The sequence below is a fragment of the Amia ocellicauda genome, chromosome 1 (genome assembly GCF_036373705.1).
Source record: "Amia ocellicauda isolate fAmiCal2 chromosome 1, fAmiCal2.hap1, whole genome shotgun sequence".
NCBI classification, from domain to species: Eukaryota; Metazoa; Chordata; class Actinopteri; order Amiiformes; family Amiidae; genus Amia; species Amia ocellicauda.
The window spans coordinates 3228679-3247837 of NC_089850.1; the positions used below are offsets into that span (position 1 = coordinate 3228679).

The window sequence follows — 19159 nt, forward strand, 5'->3', positions numbered from 1 at the left end:
AAGAATCTTTGTAGAAACACGTGCATTTCTGCTTCTCAGATTGAAATTAATAAGGATTGATTCTTTATTAAGACTTTCTACTCATGTCACCTTACAGTTTGCTGGAGACAATATGGATTTATGTGCCCGTGTGTGTGCCCGTGTGAGTAATTCTAATTAAATATAAAACTAAACATCTTACCTGCTACTTTCTTCTAGCAGCAGTTTGCCAGTGAAGATATATGCCACCTTATCAGTTCCAGCCTAGTGGCTTCTAGGTCTGTGCCCTAACTCTGAACGACCCTACTGGGAAACATGAAGAGTCCAGCCATGCTTCAAGTGACCATTGTTGATCTCTCTCTCTCTCTCTCTCTCTCTCTCTCTCTCCACTTCTTCCCGCTTGTGAACGGCTCTGCCTAAAAGATTTTGCTTGGCTCTGTTATGATGCATGTAAATTAATTTTGATAAGAAGGCAATAAAGGTTATACTGCAAAACCAGTCTGCTAAATCCATGAAAATCCTGGATGCTGCTCAATCACCAGAGTGGTGTCACAGACTGTAGCATTCGTAGTCTTTCACACCAACAAAGTAACACCATACAGTGGTTATTTTTACGGAACACCTATTTCACAGAAGGCCTTGCTACTGCTCACTGTCTTGCCCCATAAGCAGACAGTTTAGATACGAGTGGTAATCCCAGTGAGGAAAAAAAAAAAAACCTTGTCACTCCTGCTGGAATTGTGTGCAATTTTCAGCCTGGCTCCAGAATTGAACTGACCTGATGTTTAATGTCACTGCTAAATCAGTAACAAACTAGTAGTATTAATAAGTGTGCAAAAATAATGATTGCTTACCTGACACAACTTAAAAGTGCTACTGCTTCAAAAATATGGTGTTAAACTTATGTCTGCACTTATTGACCTGTGCCTAGTGCCTAGTTAAATTCTCTAAAAGTGTCTGTTTTGCAATCTCTTGTTATTAAATGATGCACCCTTAAAAGCAGCACTAGACCAATTATCTGTTGTTAATACTGTGTACACCTTACTTGCCAACAAGAGTATGAGTCACATGAATAACTAAAGAAAAAATGTCCCTAGAAAATCACTCATCACCATTTTCTTCTGTGTTGTCGTTTAGTTATCTTAAACTGTGGCAAGTAAGGACTTATAGTCAGACAATTATCCCTTATCAATAGATTATTCAATATATTATTACAAATACTGACCAAGGTGTGCGTGTAAAATTCCCAATATTTAATACGAGAAGTGCATTTATAAATGTTCATTAATGTAGAATACTACATTTGCCCAGTTTGTTCACTGAATAACTTCCTGTTTCCACAGTAATGGGATTTTAAGTAATAAGGTGCATCTCAGACTTAGGCTTATATCTACATCTATATTCTATTGACATCCTAGGAAAAGCAGGAGTGGGTCTGTGCGTCTATTCAAGCAGAAAAACACTTGAATTACAAGAAAAATATGTCACTCACAGAAAGTGCAAAATGTATTCTTATATATTAGATCTGAAAGACAATCAGCTTTGTCATTGTTTATAATGACACTAGGAGTGCATGCAGGTTATGAACCAGAAAAAATATTTTAAAATATGCCACCATAAATTAGCAGAATGTAAAAAGTGCACATCCCTTATGCATGCTCCATCAATCAAATGTTGCTATATTTAAAAGTTTTTTTTTTTTTTTTTTATGAACATTGTATTTTGGAAACAGTAAATGTTGAAATGAAGAAAGAACCTCAATATGTATGGATAGACACTTCCAGCTTTGAAGCTGAAGTTCAGATGGAGCCAGCAGTTGTGTTTATGAGGGCCTTTGACATTACACTTCACAGCACAGACTGTAAAAAATCTTGAGAATAAATGATCAAGGCTTAAACTTAAAATGCAGCCTGTTATAGAGAGGAATAACACAGCATCTCAAGGGTAAAAAATGAAATGTTTTGAATTAAATAAATAAATAAATAAATTGTTAATATTATTCATTAAAATATTTATCCTTGAAAATCCTTTAGAGATGAGACATGTTTATGAAGGGGTCCTAACCAATAGTAGCTCTCTTTTTTTCTTTGAAAAATAAACTACAGAACATTGTGTTGCAAAACATTGCACAACATTTGCAGACCCCCGTCTCAATCACTGGACGGGTGGATATGGCATCTACTTAAATGGTAACATATTAAAAACCATGACAAAACTTATTTCACACAAGTAATGCCCTGCCTTTTGTGAAACTGGGGGCTAGTCCAGCTAAATTAAGGGAAGCATTGATTTGCATGCTATTTTTACTAAATAATTACCAATATTTTCAGGATGCAATTTGATAGGATTGAGAATAAGAATACCTATGCGTACGAAGTTTGGGCTCTGGGCCTTGCTGTGGGGAATAAGATTCCATACGATTGGATACCCTGAATTAAGACAGGGGTCTGTAAACATTTGATCATCGCACAATAGAAATTAATGGTGTGGAATTTATATAACACTATTTTAATTCATTTCAATCACCTGCAATGTTTACAGTTTTACCTAGTTTGAATAAGGGTTCAACAAACTCTAAAGATATTTTAATGGTAAATAAGAACATTTTATTAAAAATATATATTTTTGAAACTACATGTATCACAGAATAGTTTTTCAAATGAAGGGTGTGAACATTTTGAAGTAAAACTGTGTGTGTATGTATGCAATATGAATAGGTCTGTGTGTGCCATACACACACACATAAATACATAAATGTTTATTTACACACACATGCACACACACACCAAGGTATCATAAAACACTAAATTAATTGAAGGAAATTCAATATTTAATCACTTTACAATTGAGAATGTTTGTAAAATCCAAAACTACCAACAACTGCCTCAAAAAGGGATTAGCATTCAGTCCTCAATGTATTTTTTCAGGATATTAGAGAAAAAAAAAAAAAACACCCACACCCACCCACACACAGACAGATGAAGAAAGAAAAGTTCTAAATGCCTTACCTAGTCCAGCTTCATAGCTAATATTACATAGCAGTCACAAACACCAAAGTGATGCAAAGCTCAGAAAATGTCTGGTCACAGATGGCATGCATCACATGCAGATGAAGTCACTATTCTGATTCAGATGGTGGTGTTCTCTAAATTCACAGTTCTCAAATGGCAGACAGATACAAATTTAAGATACCAAGGCTAATCAAGATGTATTAATCCTAACTTAAATGCACTCCCCCACTACACACACAAAAAAGGCTGTTGCCAATGAGACGCTGTATGTCATTTAAATGTGTTTCTCAGTTGATTTGCACTGAAAAACAGTTACCAATGACTGCAGTATATATTCTGAAGTTTATGAACAAGATTAAGAACATGCAAAACAGACCCAAATTCTTCCTGTAGAACAAGCATGCCATTGTGTGCTGTTTGAGTGGTGTTATTACATTATTCACTTAGTGATTTGTCCAATAAGTACAAATGTATGTATTCCTTCAATTTTGGTTATTTAATGAATTCAGTATATACACTCACCTAAAGGATTATTAGGAACACCTGTTCAATTTCTCATTAATGCAATTATCTAACCAACCAATCACATGGCAGTTGCTTCAATGCATTTAGGGGTGTGGTCCTGGTCAAGACAATCTCCTGAACTCCAAACTGAATGTCTGAATGGGAAAGAAAGGTGATTTAAGCAATTTTGAGCGTGGCATGGTTGTTGGTGCCAGACGGGCCGGTCTGAGTATTTCACAATCTGCTCAGTTACTGGGATTTTCACGCACAACCATTTCTAGGGTTTACAAAGAATGGTGTGAAAAGGGAAAAACATCCAGTATGTGGCAGTCCTGTGGGCGAAAATGCCTTGTTGATGCTAGAGGTCAGAGGAGAATGGGCCGACTGATTCAAGCTGATAGAAGAGCAACTTTGACTGAAAGAACCACTCGTTACAACCGAGGTATGCAGCAAAGCATTTGTGAAGCCACAACACGTACAACCTTGAGGCGGATGGGCTACAACAGCAGAAGACCCCACCGGGTACCACTCATCTCCACTACAAATAGGAAAAAGAGGCTACAATTTGCACAAGCTCACCAAAATTGGACAGTTGAAGACTGGAAAAATGTTGCCTGGTCTGATGAGTCTCGATTTCTGTTGAGACATTCAGATGGTAGAGTCAGAATTTGGCGTAAACAGTATGAGAACATGGATCCATCATGCCTTGTTACCACTGTGCAGGCTGGTGGTGGTGGTGTAATGGTGTGGGGGATGTTTTCTTGGCACACTTTAGGCCCCTTAGTGCCAATTGGGCATCGTTTAAATGCCACGGCCTACCTGAGCATTGTTTCTGACCATGTCCATCCCTTTATGACCACCATGTACCCATCCTCTGATGGCTACTTCCAGCAGGATAATGCACCATGTCACAAAGGTCGAATCATTTCAAATTGGTTTCTTGAACATGACAATGAGTTCACTGTACTAAACTGGCCCCCACAGTCACCAGATCTCAACCCAATAGAGCATCTTTGGGATGTGATGGAACGGGAGCTTCGTGCCCTGGATGTGCATCCCACAAATCTCCATCAACTGCAAGATGCTATCCTATCAATATGGGCCAACATTTCTAAAGAATGCTTTCAGCACCTTGTTGAATCAATGCCACGTAGAATTAAGGCAGTTCTGAAGGCGAAAGGGGGTCAAACACAGTATTAGTATGGTGTTCCTAATAATCCTTTAGGTATATATATATATATATATATATATATATATATATATATATATATAAATAAATAAAAAAGCTTTTGTCTTTTAAAAAGTTCCTTGATGTACTATCCCACTTACATGTCTTAGTGTAGCTCTGTGTATAGCAGATTTCTTATTATTGGTAATTAGGCTAAATCTAAATGACAGTAAAATACAGAATCACTGATGTGAAATCGGGGAAAACGTATGACCTGAATCACAGGTTTATTAGCCTTCTCCACTCAAGGCTGAGGAGACACAGGGCTAGAAATGTATATTATGTAATAAATGTATAAACGTAATTTCCTTTGAATGGCATCATTATTGAAGTAGAAGTAATTAACATGCAGTACCTCCAAAAAGTAGATACAAATTTGGTCTGATTTCTGCATTCTATTTCAAGCCTCTTTCATAATGTTTCCAGATGACACACACACAACCATTTTCCCCCTCTGTAGTACTTCCTATCCACCACTGCCACAACTCCATTCATTCCCAGGTTTCAACTGTACATTTTTTAACAATCTCTCTGGGTTCCCCTCCAACTAAGCTCTCTGGCTTCCATCTACTCCTTGGGTTTTGTGTGTGCTCTTTTGAGTATGTGGGTGTATGCAAGAACATTTTCGTCTGTGCACAGCGCAGCTGTGAGCTTTTGGTACCAACTGGTAAATGAGTGAGTTCACCACCTGTTCTGTGCTTGGAGTTTAAAAAAACAAAAAAATGAAATGGAAATTGCATCGCCTCCTCCTCTCCTCCTCTACTGTGAACTGAACATGTGTCATAAAAAACAGAGTTTGGTAAAGAGGCTGTTTATTCAACATGTATTTTTCCTTTTTTAATGTCTTGTCCATTGCTTGTCATGGCATTGTGCGTGATTCTTGGCAATTGTCTCCACACTATATTATATTATTAGGTTATCTACTCCAGCATAAATAGTTTGTACAGAAAAAAGGCTTTGAATGATAGAGAATTATTTAGAGATGCATTTGAGGCACAAACTAATTATTTTCAGAATCTAGTATGCTGGTTCTATTAGATATTACTTACTAGAGTAATAGATAATCTTACTAGAGAAAAAAATCAACAAGTATGGAATCCAATTCCAGAAAAGAATGAAGACACTGTTCCATTAACAATGGGAAGTATGCAGTACCCTGAAGTGAGAGGGTAAAATTATTTTCAAAATCATTTGTTCTCCCCAAATTGAAAACACTAAGCCAAAAGACTGCAGATTTCTTAAGTACTGAAAGGGTTAATCAGTTCACAAGTAAAAGTGACCATTCAAGTTTTATATTAAGTACTTTAATAATATTTTTAGATAAGACACTTTTCAGAAGGAATTTAGGAATTGATTTTACAAGCTCCAGTTTGCAATTCAACATGTACTAACTCTTGTCATGCGAAAAGCCCTTAGAAGCTGTGGAAAATCAAGACCTAAAGCTGTCCAAAATACCAAAATAAATATGTACAGTTCAAAAATGTAAAAATACTAAACCACTTTAAATGTCCATTTAAAACACACTTAAATTAAAAATGATTATTGAATGGTGTCTATGTTTAAAAAGGTAGGAGACCAGAAGCCTTTGGAGCTCTATTGCGAGCAAATGCGAGTAAAAAATATTTTGTGCGAATGTGAAATAGTTTGGCCGCACAGTGCGAATACATTTTTTTAACTCTAAGGAAATACTACATTTACATAATTATGATACCGATATTTTATACTAATCGTTATTACAGTAGCAAATGTGGGAAATGTATATCGGTTGTGAAGTCCCGTGAATTACATTACGACCCAGTGTTGCAGCGGCTCATTTGGCACGATATCCGATCCGATTTTTATAGATTTTATTAATCGACGTTACCGCGAAGTTGTTGCAGTCTCGCTGTCGCCGAGTACTGTTGTATCTGTAAGCACCTGTGTCCACCCAAGCGTTTTTTCCTGAGGTCGGCATGTTTTCTCAATTGTTTGCAATGGGAGCCGCGTTTTTAAAACGCCGGCAGCGTGACGCGGCGCTGAGCGTCTTTATCATGGTTTTGTCCTGGTCGACCGTCCTCTCTCTCTACGCGCTTCAGCTTCCCCTCTGTCTTGTGCCCGCATTGTACAATCAGTATTTGTTAGCAACACAAAGCGCTGGTAGTCATGTGCTGAAGCGCGTAGAGACGTAGTAGCGCGTAGTGGTGGACACAGGGGCTTAGTGTGTAGCAATGACGAGGCGCTAACGCCAGTTTGCTGCAACATGTGCAAAGATGAACTCACATGGCGCGATACCGACAATGACGCAGAGCACAGAAGAGAGACGCACTGGAGCCGATGAAAAGGATGGAGACGCTCAGCTGGTGCAGACCGCAGCCTCTGTATCCGAAAAGCTGTCTGTCAAGGGTATTGCACATTGGATCTGTGTAAACCCCACAAAGTACTCAGCCTTTCCCTTTACTTTAACTCCTGTGCGTCTCGCAAGCTACGCCTGTTTCTTTACCTCCTCAAATACATTTTTTTTTTTATTATTATTATTATTATTATTATTATTATTATTATTATTATACATTTTATTTATAACGCGCTCTTATTATAACACTCAAACAACAGTCAAAACAGACACAGTAACTAACCTTGTAACTAACCGAGATCCTTATTTTATTCCCCAAAAAGTAATTTTTAAGACATTTCTATGTGTAGGGCGCATCTCACAGCCTCTGGGAGTGCGTTGCACAGCCGTGGAGCATTATACTATATGAACAAACTAGTGCCATACTTATTGAATAAAAAATATATATACAAATCAAATGGAAAATGTTTGAGTTTCGTAACGAACTGCCCCTTTTTTGGTTTGAGCAACTGCCCCCCCGCCACAAGACTACTGTACAATACTGTATTTAAATGTCTTGAACATTGTTGCATTTGTTTTTCATTTTAACATTAAATATGAACCATTTATGATGATATCGTTTTTTGTTTGTTTGTTTTATTGTGGGGGCATTTTTCAATTTAGGGGGACAGTGCTACTAAGGAAAAACGTAAGCGTAGATCCCCGAATCTACACGGCATATCAGCTACTGACTAATGGTTGTTAAATCCTGTGAATAGTAAAAAGTAGGAGGTGCTCAGTACATACACGTATGAGACTCACAGTTATGCTTTTCAGTATGGATCTAACATTTCGTTGTTTTTTTTTTTTGTTGTTTTTTTTATCACTGTTGCTCAGTAAGGTGTAAGTGTCCCAAATATGCTGAACAAACAGTAATTTAATTATATAAATGCTCAAATGGTTTTAAAATAGTGATCTGTACTGAGCAATTAGACTTACGATTGTTCCACATTGTCAAACCAAATTTTGTGGAATACATAATGCCTAGGAAAGAAGCAAAAATGTAAGGAACAAGGCTGGATAAACAATGTCAGAAGACATAAGAAAGTAGGGCCAAGGTAGTATAATTAAACAAAAAACAAAACAATAAAAACAAGAAGGTTAACACAAGATGTGGTGGCATAGAACTGTAAAAAATGTGGTAGGGACATAGGAATAGGAAAATGCAGAATCAAAATCTATATAGGGTAAAAACTGTAAAAAGAAACATGAATGGTTTACTAGGAAGAGTATGACTTAAATACCAATAGAAACAATTTACTCTAAAAAAGGTGCATGTGTATATATATATATATATATATATATAAATAAAAAAATAAAAAAAGAGAGAGACATTTATAATGATTGACTTCCACTTCTCAAGTAGAGACTTGGGAAGTCTGACTGGACACACACAAGCAAGATTTAAAATGGCTGAAATTCTCCTTCAATTTCTCTGACAGCTCTATCCAGGTGTCCTGGTGTTGCTGCTTTCCTAAATCATATCCTCTCTCCAAAGGTATCTCCTATGAATCAGAGCTTCGCCCTCTCCTATTCACCATCTAGACCCAAAACCCTGGTGTTCTGTTATTACCTAACAAGACTTCCCTTAGCATTTGCTGATGATGTTCACATCTTCCTCTCTTTTCCCTCCTTTGGCTTTCAGGTATCATCCTGTGTCTCCAGCTGCCTCTCAGACAAATCCTGGATGGCCACACACCACCTCAAGCTACACTTCAACCCTGGTCTAACCAGTCTGGCTGCTGAAATCACTAGTTGTTTAAGGATACAGTCGTCATTCTGCTACATTTTGCTTTGCACTTAATGCTCTGTACACATACAAATATGGAATATGGTGTAATGTACATAGTATTGTATATTGATTATATTGTACTCCAGTAAACTGTTTACGTCACCTCAGATAAAGGCATCTGCCAAATCCAAATAATAAAAAAGAAATGGGGCAGGGGGTACTTGTCTTGATCTAATGTAAGAAACAAGATGCTAGAAGTGACAAATCTGATGAGGAATTGTGAACACAGTATGCTATCTTTTGATGTATATTATAATGATGAATACTTATTTCCCTCATTAACATGCAAATCAATGTATAACTTTTTTGAAATGCATTTTTCTGGATTGTTTTGTTGTTATTCTGTCTCTCACTGTTAAAATACACCTACCATTAAAATTATAGACTGATCATTTCTGTGTCAGTGGGCAAACGTACAAAATCAGTAGGGGATCAAATACTTTTTTCCCTCACTGTAGGCAGTCTGAAGTTATACTTCAAAACCTCAGTAAAACAGACTATGAAGGAATGAGAAATAGCTTAATAGGTGTCAGGGTGTCAAATAGATATGGATTCAGAAGAGAATGGATACTAAGAATGGTTACATTAAAAAAAAAAAAATAGGAAGTAGTGACCTAAATGGTTTAATAGTTAAGTCAGGCAAACGGAAGGGACCAAAGGGGCAAATAATATCAAAAAGAGTATGCTGAACTACAAGCAAAATTCAAAAGAGAATTTAAAACACAGAGATTAAAGAATATGTATTTCAGCTATTATAACAGCAAAAGATCAGACAATGAAGAAGTCAAGCGTCTCAAAAAGAATAAGCGACTTATTGTAGAAGATGAAAAGGTAATGATAAAATGTACTTAACAGGTAGTTTGCAAATGTTTTTTACAAATTAAGAAACTTTTAATAATCTAGACATAATAGATGCAGAAGATTCACAAGTACTTGGAGAACTCCAAGCAAACAAGTCACCAGTGCCTGAATGTATTGAGTTTAAATGTTATTTATAGGGCATTAGCTAGGATCTTTCAACAGACACTTAAGACAGCCCATGATAGGAATGAAAGGAGAAATTGCTAGCATAATACCTATGCACAAAAACGGGGACAATCTTGAACAGAGGGGATTATTCTAAATTCTAAATGGGATGATGTCAACTCTAGAAAGTAGAAATTAAGTTAGCTCCAATTAAAACTTAAAGGAGGAGATTCTTTACATAAATATGTGGGGGGCCTGGTACAAAATACCCAACCAAGATAAAATGACTTTATAAGAGAATGCAAGAAATGGCTACATGAAATTCTGAGGTCAATCTACGACTAAGAAATGAATGAGCAAAATCGGTAAAATGGCTCCCTAATTTTTTCAACCTTTCCTGTGTTGTTAAGTCTTTGAGCTCTACCAAGTCCCAACCAACATGAAGCAATTTAAGTTATTCCCTTTTTCAAATCAGTCAATAGATGAAGTTCATACCAGGACAAAGAAAGTGAGCAAATGTTTTGCCTCAAAATAGCTGAATTATTATGCTGATTATATAATGTAACGGTATTGTTTTGAGGCGAGCAACTAGTAAGTAACACAGGCATGTTGGTACCTGTCACAATTTTCAAGAGAAATGCTCATGGAGTACATTTAAAATATTCCCCCTTTGATTCAAAATGCAGAAAGTAAGTCTGTGTGCCAAGTGTACACAGGCCAAGCCATTTTCACTTTCACCTTTTTCCGCAAATCATGAATAGCCAACCTAAGTCTGAAACAGGAAGTACTAGCTGCAGCTGTAAAAGTTCATCAGCTTATCATTTGCATTTGTACTGAAGAGGAAACAAAACCATGTTACATTATTTTGGAAAGGGACAGACTTGTAGTCTCCTCATAACTGAAACACCAGTGGGTAAAATAAAAGTTACGTGTCAGAATCTCAAATTATTTTGTTTCAACAACTCTATCAATATAGGAAGACTGCAAAAAAATATATGTGATCAAACCATTGTAGCTACTTGATCTTAAAGCTTCTGGTTTAGGGTATGTCAATTATTCCCTATGTTGAGAGTGGGTGTGAAGTAATCAACAGTTAACCTACAGTGTTAGCACAGCAAATTGCTATGCTCAGTACTTTATTCTTCTGACACATCACCTATAGAAGCTAACACTGTACATTAAACATTACAAAACCTCTCATTATTTACATTTTTCCCTGCACATGTTTCCAATAAACAAACAAGCAGTACCTTTGCATTGAATAAATAATAGTATATACATAATTAATAGTACATAAATACATCTGTGGTCTACAAAATGAGTAATAACATGGCTAATGCATTTCATGAAGAAACACTCTCTCTCAAACACTGTATGTGAAACTACCAATACAGTAATCAAAAAGGACAACACCATCAGCAGCAGACTTGTTAACATAATGTGAATGCTTAATGAAAATTAATTATTAATTAATCAATAGACACAAATGATACTACATGATGTAGGCTAAAGAAACAGTACCACTTTCCTGTACATGGAAACCATCAATCTTTTATACATTTGTGGCCATAGTTTAAAAACATGTTAAGGCTTTGAGATTTTTAGATGTTTCCCATGTTATAAATTACAGTATGCTATACATTACACTTGTGGCTAAAATGCTTTGAATAATTATTTTTCACCGCAGTGTTGTCCATTTTGTCTTTGTCGTTTATGAGAAACCATGGCGAGTTTCACCCTTGGCTTTTAATCCCTTTTCATACCATTATATTTTCAATCAGATTCAGAGAAGGACACCACAGTTCTTGCAGTTCCCATAGTAACAGAATTTGTATTTCTATACACTTAGGTTTCATGCATTGTGTAAATCAGGGCTTTTATAAAATCAAATCATTGACTAATAAAATAAATAATTTTATATCTCCCATTTTAGACAACATTCATTGAAATGTCTGCTTTGATCTGTAAAGCACATTTTTCATTAAAATATTGTGAAGGAACAGAAAATATGTTATATGTGAATTAGTATGTTTAAGATAGCTCATACATAGACCACTGTTGGAATATATATGCCATTAATACACATTTGTATTATTGTTGTTTTGTTCTAATGTCAGTCAATCAGCATCTGGGCTCTGTTCCTCATACCTGGTTTAACTAATTCAGGCTTATCAACCGGATTCAATTAATCCCATAGCCTGATTTAAATTATCTCCTATGGTAACTTAGTCAGCTGGACTTTAAGATTGCTTTGAGGAATGGAAAATGCCAGACTTCTGTCAAGTTATCCTGAAAGTTATCTGGCTAACTCAGTTAGCCAGCTACAAGGAATGGTGCCCTGGATACTCTCACTGCTAACCTTGTAAATTGGCATCCAAACACTTTTTTTTGTCTCCCATATTATTATTGTTGTTCCCTCTTGGTTCTCAGGCCCATGGTATGCATTTCCCCCACTGTTTTTTTTTCATTTTTCATTATAATGTGCTGTATGTGTTACATGAGGCCAAAGTGGTTTGCCTGTATGGTAAATACAGTATTTGCTGGATTTGTATTCGTCATGAATATACAGTCTTTAGGGGAAATGATTTATAGGTTATATTTTATTAATTAGAATAGCAACTAAAATAAATTCTGCTCACAAATGATGGCTGTTGTTGTAATTGTAATTTTCTTCAGATGTTCTTGCCCTAGAAGCAGGTAGGTCTCTGATACACAACTTTTGAATGATAGCCAGAGCAATGCTGTGCTTTACACTGCAATTGCCTGAAAACATGCAATGGGATGAACATGTGTAAGTGTGTTTCTTCCCAGATGGCTGAATACTTGGGGCACAGTTGCTTTCAGTCTTGACCTTTCACAAGCCTTCAATGCTGACATCATCTCCAACAGGAACTATAAAACAGTCTATTCTGTACAACACGATTTTGCATTGATTTACCCAACTGCCCATACCAAGGAATAAATATGTGACTACCTAGTGTGCTTTGCCTACCCCCTCCAAAAATCTTTGCATTAATGTACATCCTATGGAAAAGCACATTAAAGCAAACTCTCAACGAGTCTATTCAGCTACTGTGTGCCACCAAACCAGCACACAATCGATATAATCAAGACCACAGGGTTTTATCTAAAGTCATCTTGGGACAGCAAACTACAAGCAGATGAGTTAAATATTTGTTTTGTCAAATCGGAAGCAAATGAACGGGGACTCCAGAAGCTGTAGATAGTCCTGAACAGTTTTTAAGCAGATAGACTGGCCATATGTGATAGAAAGCTCTGTCTAGCTATCATACTAAGTTATGAAGGGAGTGTGGAAACAAATTTACCTTTAAAATGTAAGGTAATTGTCTGACATTGCCCACTCATGTCATTACCACTGAAGATTAGATGTTCAATAATAATTTGTAACTCAGAGGGATTTGAAGCAGCACTGCTGGTGCTTCTGAAATGTGTCCAGCAGTGCCAGGCAGTGTCTAGGGCTGCACTACAGTATAGTAATCCAACACAATAATGGCTTTGTAATACAGCTGAGCTCCACTGTCACTATGAAGACTTCAGTATTTACCCACATATAGTGGCTCCAGCAAGTATAGCTTACAAATGGAAAAACAAAATTTAAAATGCATTGTGCATTCTCTGAATGACAACATATTAGTGACACAAACAATACATTATCCTACAACTGGTCCAATACTTTGTAGGAAACTTAATAATAGAATGTATTAACAATAAATACAATTTCCCAAAAATATATTTTGACAAATCCAACATCTTTACATTGTGTGTACAAAATGTCATTGGCCTGTTTAACACAGAGAAATACATCACCAAAGTCATACTTTCAGGACTGTGTCAAAATCCTATAGTTTAGTCTTCTGGACAGTCAGAAGAAAAGGTTTGTGATAGCTGTTCATGTATTTGGTCTCCTGAGCCTGACAAGCAGTGGCCGCACTGATGATCCGCAGGACACTGATTTTCTCAGATGGACAATGTCGAACACAGAACATGTACCCAGCATGATATGGGCTCAACAAATCTCCCCGATCCGCTCCAGGTTCCACCAGACACAAAATCATTGTTTGCAGCTGACCTACAAATCACTCATATTGTCCTCAAGCTACATGTCAGAGCCTAAGACTGCCTACATCCCCAAGTGTCAGCACAGACATCAGATATCCGTCCTGAGGAACCAGGCACAATTACTCCCTGCTGCCACTCTTAGCCATTTCACAATTTACTGTTATCGGTTTATCTCTTCTTTCCTTTCCAGTTATTAAGAAAAACATACAGCCAAATGTTTCTTAGCATCTAACATAATTAACAGATTATGTTCCTCCTAAAAAGTAAGTAGATTATGTCTGTGCATGTATAAACTCCTATAGTGCTTATTTGGAGCATCAGTCTCCTACTACCATATCTTACTAATAAGTAACTAGTAAGTTACTATTACTATTGTTTTTGTTTGTTAAAAACTGTCCATTACTAACTAAGAATGTATAAAATGATTGAAAGGTAAGTAAATTCTTATACACGTGGGCTATGTGTAGCTCTAATTAGGCACAGCCAATACTAAGAAAGCGTGTCAAGCAGCATGTTGGTCCACGTTCTGCAACCTGTGGCATTTACACTTCACTAAGCCCAGTGGCCACCCACACACCACTGCCAAGTCAATGATACAGATGCCTGCATAACACTGCTGTGTTTGAACTAGAATGTGATCTCAATCCCTTTTTCACCTAGTGGGGCATCTGAATATGAAAAGAGATTGCATTTCTCAAATAGCAGTATATACTGCACAAGGGGCACCCATTATTTTCCTTAAAGGTAAATGTGATGGTTGAGTGGCAGAAAAAAACAGTAGATAGATAGATAGTAATTTGCCCAAAATGCTTACAGAACATCAGTATCTGTACAACATTAACAAGGGCATAAAAACATCTACGAGAATAGACAAACCAGTCTGAATTACCCCTCTGAGTGTTGTTCCAACAGACCCAAGCATTATTGTTTTTTATAATAGAAAAGTTTTACTTTCAGTTTCAGTTGACTGAAATGCACTATTAAAAAACTAAATGTGTGCAAAATATATAGGCCTATGTGATGAAGTTTGTCCCTTGTAATGTCCATGTTATGTGTTGAAGAGGTATTGAAGAGGTTGTTCACACAGCATTATTTAAATTGCACTACTTTCATTCAAAGGCACACCGAATCAATCATACACATGGGCTTGACATACAGTGGCAGGAATAGGACTTTCAAACAATGGTAAAAGAATACCCAATCACAGTCAGAAGTCACACAATAAACAGAATTATTAAAATAACAGGCCTCACAAAAACTATGTAATCCCCTCTGCTCACATAATAGAACCTAAACTAACATATAGGCCTACAACTTCCCTAAATCTAACATACCCTCAAAAGTTTAACCCTATCACCAGAGTTATTTAGCAGATTAGTTTTGTTTAATTTCTGAATCTTAAATTTGTCTTTTCCCTCAGCACTTTCTATGCAATGCTCTTGCCCTCTTCTACCACTGTCTTCCTTTGCCAGTCAAAAAAAAGAGAGTATACATCCTGTCGCCACACTGAGTATACTGACAAACATCCGAATTGAATACATTATTTCTGTATACAACCAATCACCCACCTCAGTCAGATGCTGAGCCACTTCTCTTGGCAGTCCCAAGCTAATCCAAGTGCACACCCATCTTACACACTCTGTTTTTGAGAGAAAGCAGAGAACGGTCAGAAAAAAACTCACAAACAAATCATGCACACTCACTAACAAACGCACACATGCACACACACGCACACACACTCACTCACTAAAATAAATCATGGTCACACCTCCCCCAAGCTTCTTGGGACATGTACTGAACTTGAGCTTTGATACTTCACATCTCATTGCACTGACCATAGAATCAGCTAGGAGTATACACAAATACACAAACCACATCGAAGTGAACTTGCCTTTTAAATAACTTTCCCCTTTTCTATCATCTCTGCTCTACAGTCAACAGAGTGGAGAGGATTTGGGAGAGTGATCTGCCCCTCCTGCTCATTGTATATGACCCTGTCCCAATGTGAGAGCCAGCTGTCATTTAACAAGCCTTGAAATGAAGCAGGTTAGAGATGCAACCAACCTCCCCTACAAGCATCGAAACACCAGATCTTGCTCAGGCTTAGCAGGCCAGACCTCTCATTCACATTATTCATCATTATTCTACAGCTGCGTTGCAACGATACACAGTGTTTAACATCCCTGCTGCCCACCTGACAGTGTGTCCTCTGCATCTTGCAAGTAATGGAGCCTCTCAGGATTAAATTAGCGTCCAAGCATCCAGGTCCTCTAAGCCTCAGTGAGTGCACTGACATGCTCTGCAAAAGTGAGCTATTCCCATCTACTGTCAGCAGCCTTTCCCTCCCTCTCTGTCACTAAGCCCAGCGCGTACAGAGGAGGAAAGAGATTTTTTTTTTTATCATATTTCTTCGGCATAAACACCTGCTTACTGATTGGCTGGCTGGGAGCAGTGGAAACATCAATCGCAGCAGCAGCAGCAGCAGCAGCAGCAGCAATGCTGGCAATTGCTCTTTGCAGAGTGCGGAGATAAAAGTAGGTCTCAGCTGGTTCTGCTGCTGCAGAAACCAAGAGAGACAGAGGGAGGGAGGGAGGCAGGCAGGCAGGCAGGGAGGGAGGGAGGAAAAAAAAAAGACTACTACTTTCTCAAAGCAGGAAGGAGGGGAGGCTATGAGTGTTTCCTGTTGTGCAGCTGAGGCAAGCAAGGACGTCACTGTATTCACACTCCCTGGGGGCGTTAGCAAAACCATGGGCCAAAGTAAGTTTCATCTTTTCAAACACACTACAGAAAAGGAATGCATGTATAAACAATCCTCCATATTTTGTAAAATAAATGAAAAATGAATAACATATTGCATTTTATAATGAGATAAAAAACATTTTTTCCAGCCCTACTGTAGAAGTTACTGGTATGGAACAAACACTGATACAATCACCAGAACACAACTGTCTTTGCTCTCTTCTTCTGATGCACATGGCTTGTAATTCATAGTGCATAATATTTAGTCATGAATAGCTGTTCCATGTTACTGAATGTCTGGCAGTATTAGAATGGGTTACACTGTAACCAAGAGACCAATGTCATAATAATGTATTGCTTATTTTCCAACTATGAGTTACATTTTATAAAATTGTATAAACTGTATGTGACTTTCAATTCATTTACTTCCCTAAAAATAAGCACAGCATAATGAGAAGAAAGGTTTGTTGTTGTTATCTGTTCTTTTTTTCCCCAAGGATATATTCTGTAGTCATTTTTTTTATGCTGCTGATTTGGATACAGATCCTAATCCAAGCACATATCATATCCAGCTTCCTCCTGTACAAATTCTGTTATGAAAATGTACTAAATGGAAGGCTGACAGTGCACCATTATTCACCTTGCTGCTGCAAAACAAACATTAGAGCTATGACAAAGGGCTCATACAAATTCTGTTTACCATGCAGCAGATACTCAACAAAATAACCTCTTAACTGAAGATCACTGTAACACCTAATGCAGTTTCATTACTCCAGTCACCCCTCCCTCCCCCAGCTTTAAAATCCTACTGCATCAATTCACATTCACAGGTGCAGATCTGCAAATCAAGACACTGCAGACTCTTTCACGGCAGTCCATATTACAGGGTTGCCTGCTTATTAATTGTGTGCAATTTTGACGCTGCCACTGAAAGTCATTTAAGGGTAAATAAGTAATTATTTCAGAGCCCTGACTAACTGCACCAGATCGCTTTAACTTGCAACTAAAGGTGAACATATTCCATCTTCCATGGATTTCAAATGAACTCCAATATAAAATAATGCCCATGGTTCCTCAGAGCAAGCCCATCATTGTTTTTTGCAAAGATCAAATTAATTACAAGTGCTTTACAAGTGCTCAAATCGAGGGTTTCCTGTGTTTATGCTGTAAAAAGTACAAGAATTTTAACAGGTTTGGCAATGACTCATTCCTGTAGGTAAAGGCTACATGTTCTAACTTGATCATTTTTATTACTGTTAGCTACAATAAATTACAAATATTACAAGTGTGTCAGTGTTAATTTCATATTTACCATCCAAATCCAGCAGAAGTCTGCTGTGCTGTATTTTCATACAACAGAAAAACATACCAGTTTTATTCTTGCTATATTCTGAGTTGTAAATTTTTTGAGACTGTGGAGGTTTAATGAGGATCTCTCCCTGTTATGCAAGATGGCATACATACAGCAATTTAATAAACATACTTGCATGTGAGAGTGTAAGGGGAGGGTTGCATATCATGAACTAAAGAGAAAATGCAATATGGTGATTCTCCTGAGAAGAAACACTAATATCGAGAACATACATTGAGAAAACACAGAACCATAAGATTACCATGAAATTAAGAAAAAATTATAAACTTCCACATTCTATCAGCCAATATTTGCTTCTTTTGCTTTTCTGTTCAAGCACAGTTCACAATGTGTTACACCATCACCAAAGCCTCTACCACTACGTAGAAGCCCTGATAGGAATCTCCGGTTATACCATAACATTGGAAGTTGCTAAAGGATTTTTCCAAAATTGCCACTTCGATCTGTGCTTTCACTCATGTGACTTTAGAGGTTGTGGTTTGTACAGGGACCATATGATAATGATGCAGGCAGTCTGGAGGAAGTTTCCTTATTCTTTATCATAAGCTCATTTTAGAGAACATGAAGAAAGAAGCTTTACTGACACACATTACCAGAACAAGGAGAGAACCCAAAGTAGTACATAATATTTAGCAATCCGTTGCAACATCATTCTTTGTGTATGTGTGTATATACATATGAATATGTATGTGTATGTATATTTAAGATGATCACTTAACAACAACATAATGACACAGAAATATTAAGTACGAGAGAATGCAGTTTCATACAAAAAATCTAAATATGAAAGAAAGCATAAAGTTCATGATATTATTTAGTCAAGTTACACATGAATGGTTGACAGCTGCACAGGCTGACAATAGGCACTGTTCCTTTTCTAGAGACAGACACACACACCACTGACTGATGCACTTCGGAGATCGTGAGAATAAACTCAGCACACTACATTGTCTCGAGTCACAGCACAAAAAACCCAGATGGCCACACAGTTATGACTGACGGTTTATTTCTCACACGCGCACACGCACACAAAAACACACACACACACACACACACACACACATATATATATATTAAAAAATTGAAATGCATTAATTCAAAACATGAAATCACACAAATT

General features: G+C 37.2%; 1 protein-coding gene across 3 annotated transcripts in view; it reads right to left on the reverse strand.

Moving 5' to 3' along the window:
• hivep2a (HIVEP zinc finger 2a) overlaps window positions 1-19159 on the reverse strand; it is a 92446-nt gene that overhangs the window by 69890 nt on the left and 3397 nt on the right. Inside the window, exons 1-2 of one of the 3 annotated variants that reach the window (XM_066702338.1) lie at window positions 16123-16454; window positions 15497-15567 (exon numbers count right to left, since the gene is read on the reverse strand). The exons of 1 other annotated variant lie outside the window; for it this stretch is intronic. The gene's annotated coding sequence lies outside the window, so the exon portion shown is untranslated. Of the gene's footprint in view, window positions 1-15496; window positions 15568-16122; window positions 16455-19159 lie in introns of those variants that run through there. One more of the 3 variants, XM_066702250.1, reaches the window with a different exon arrangement.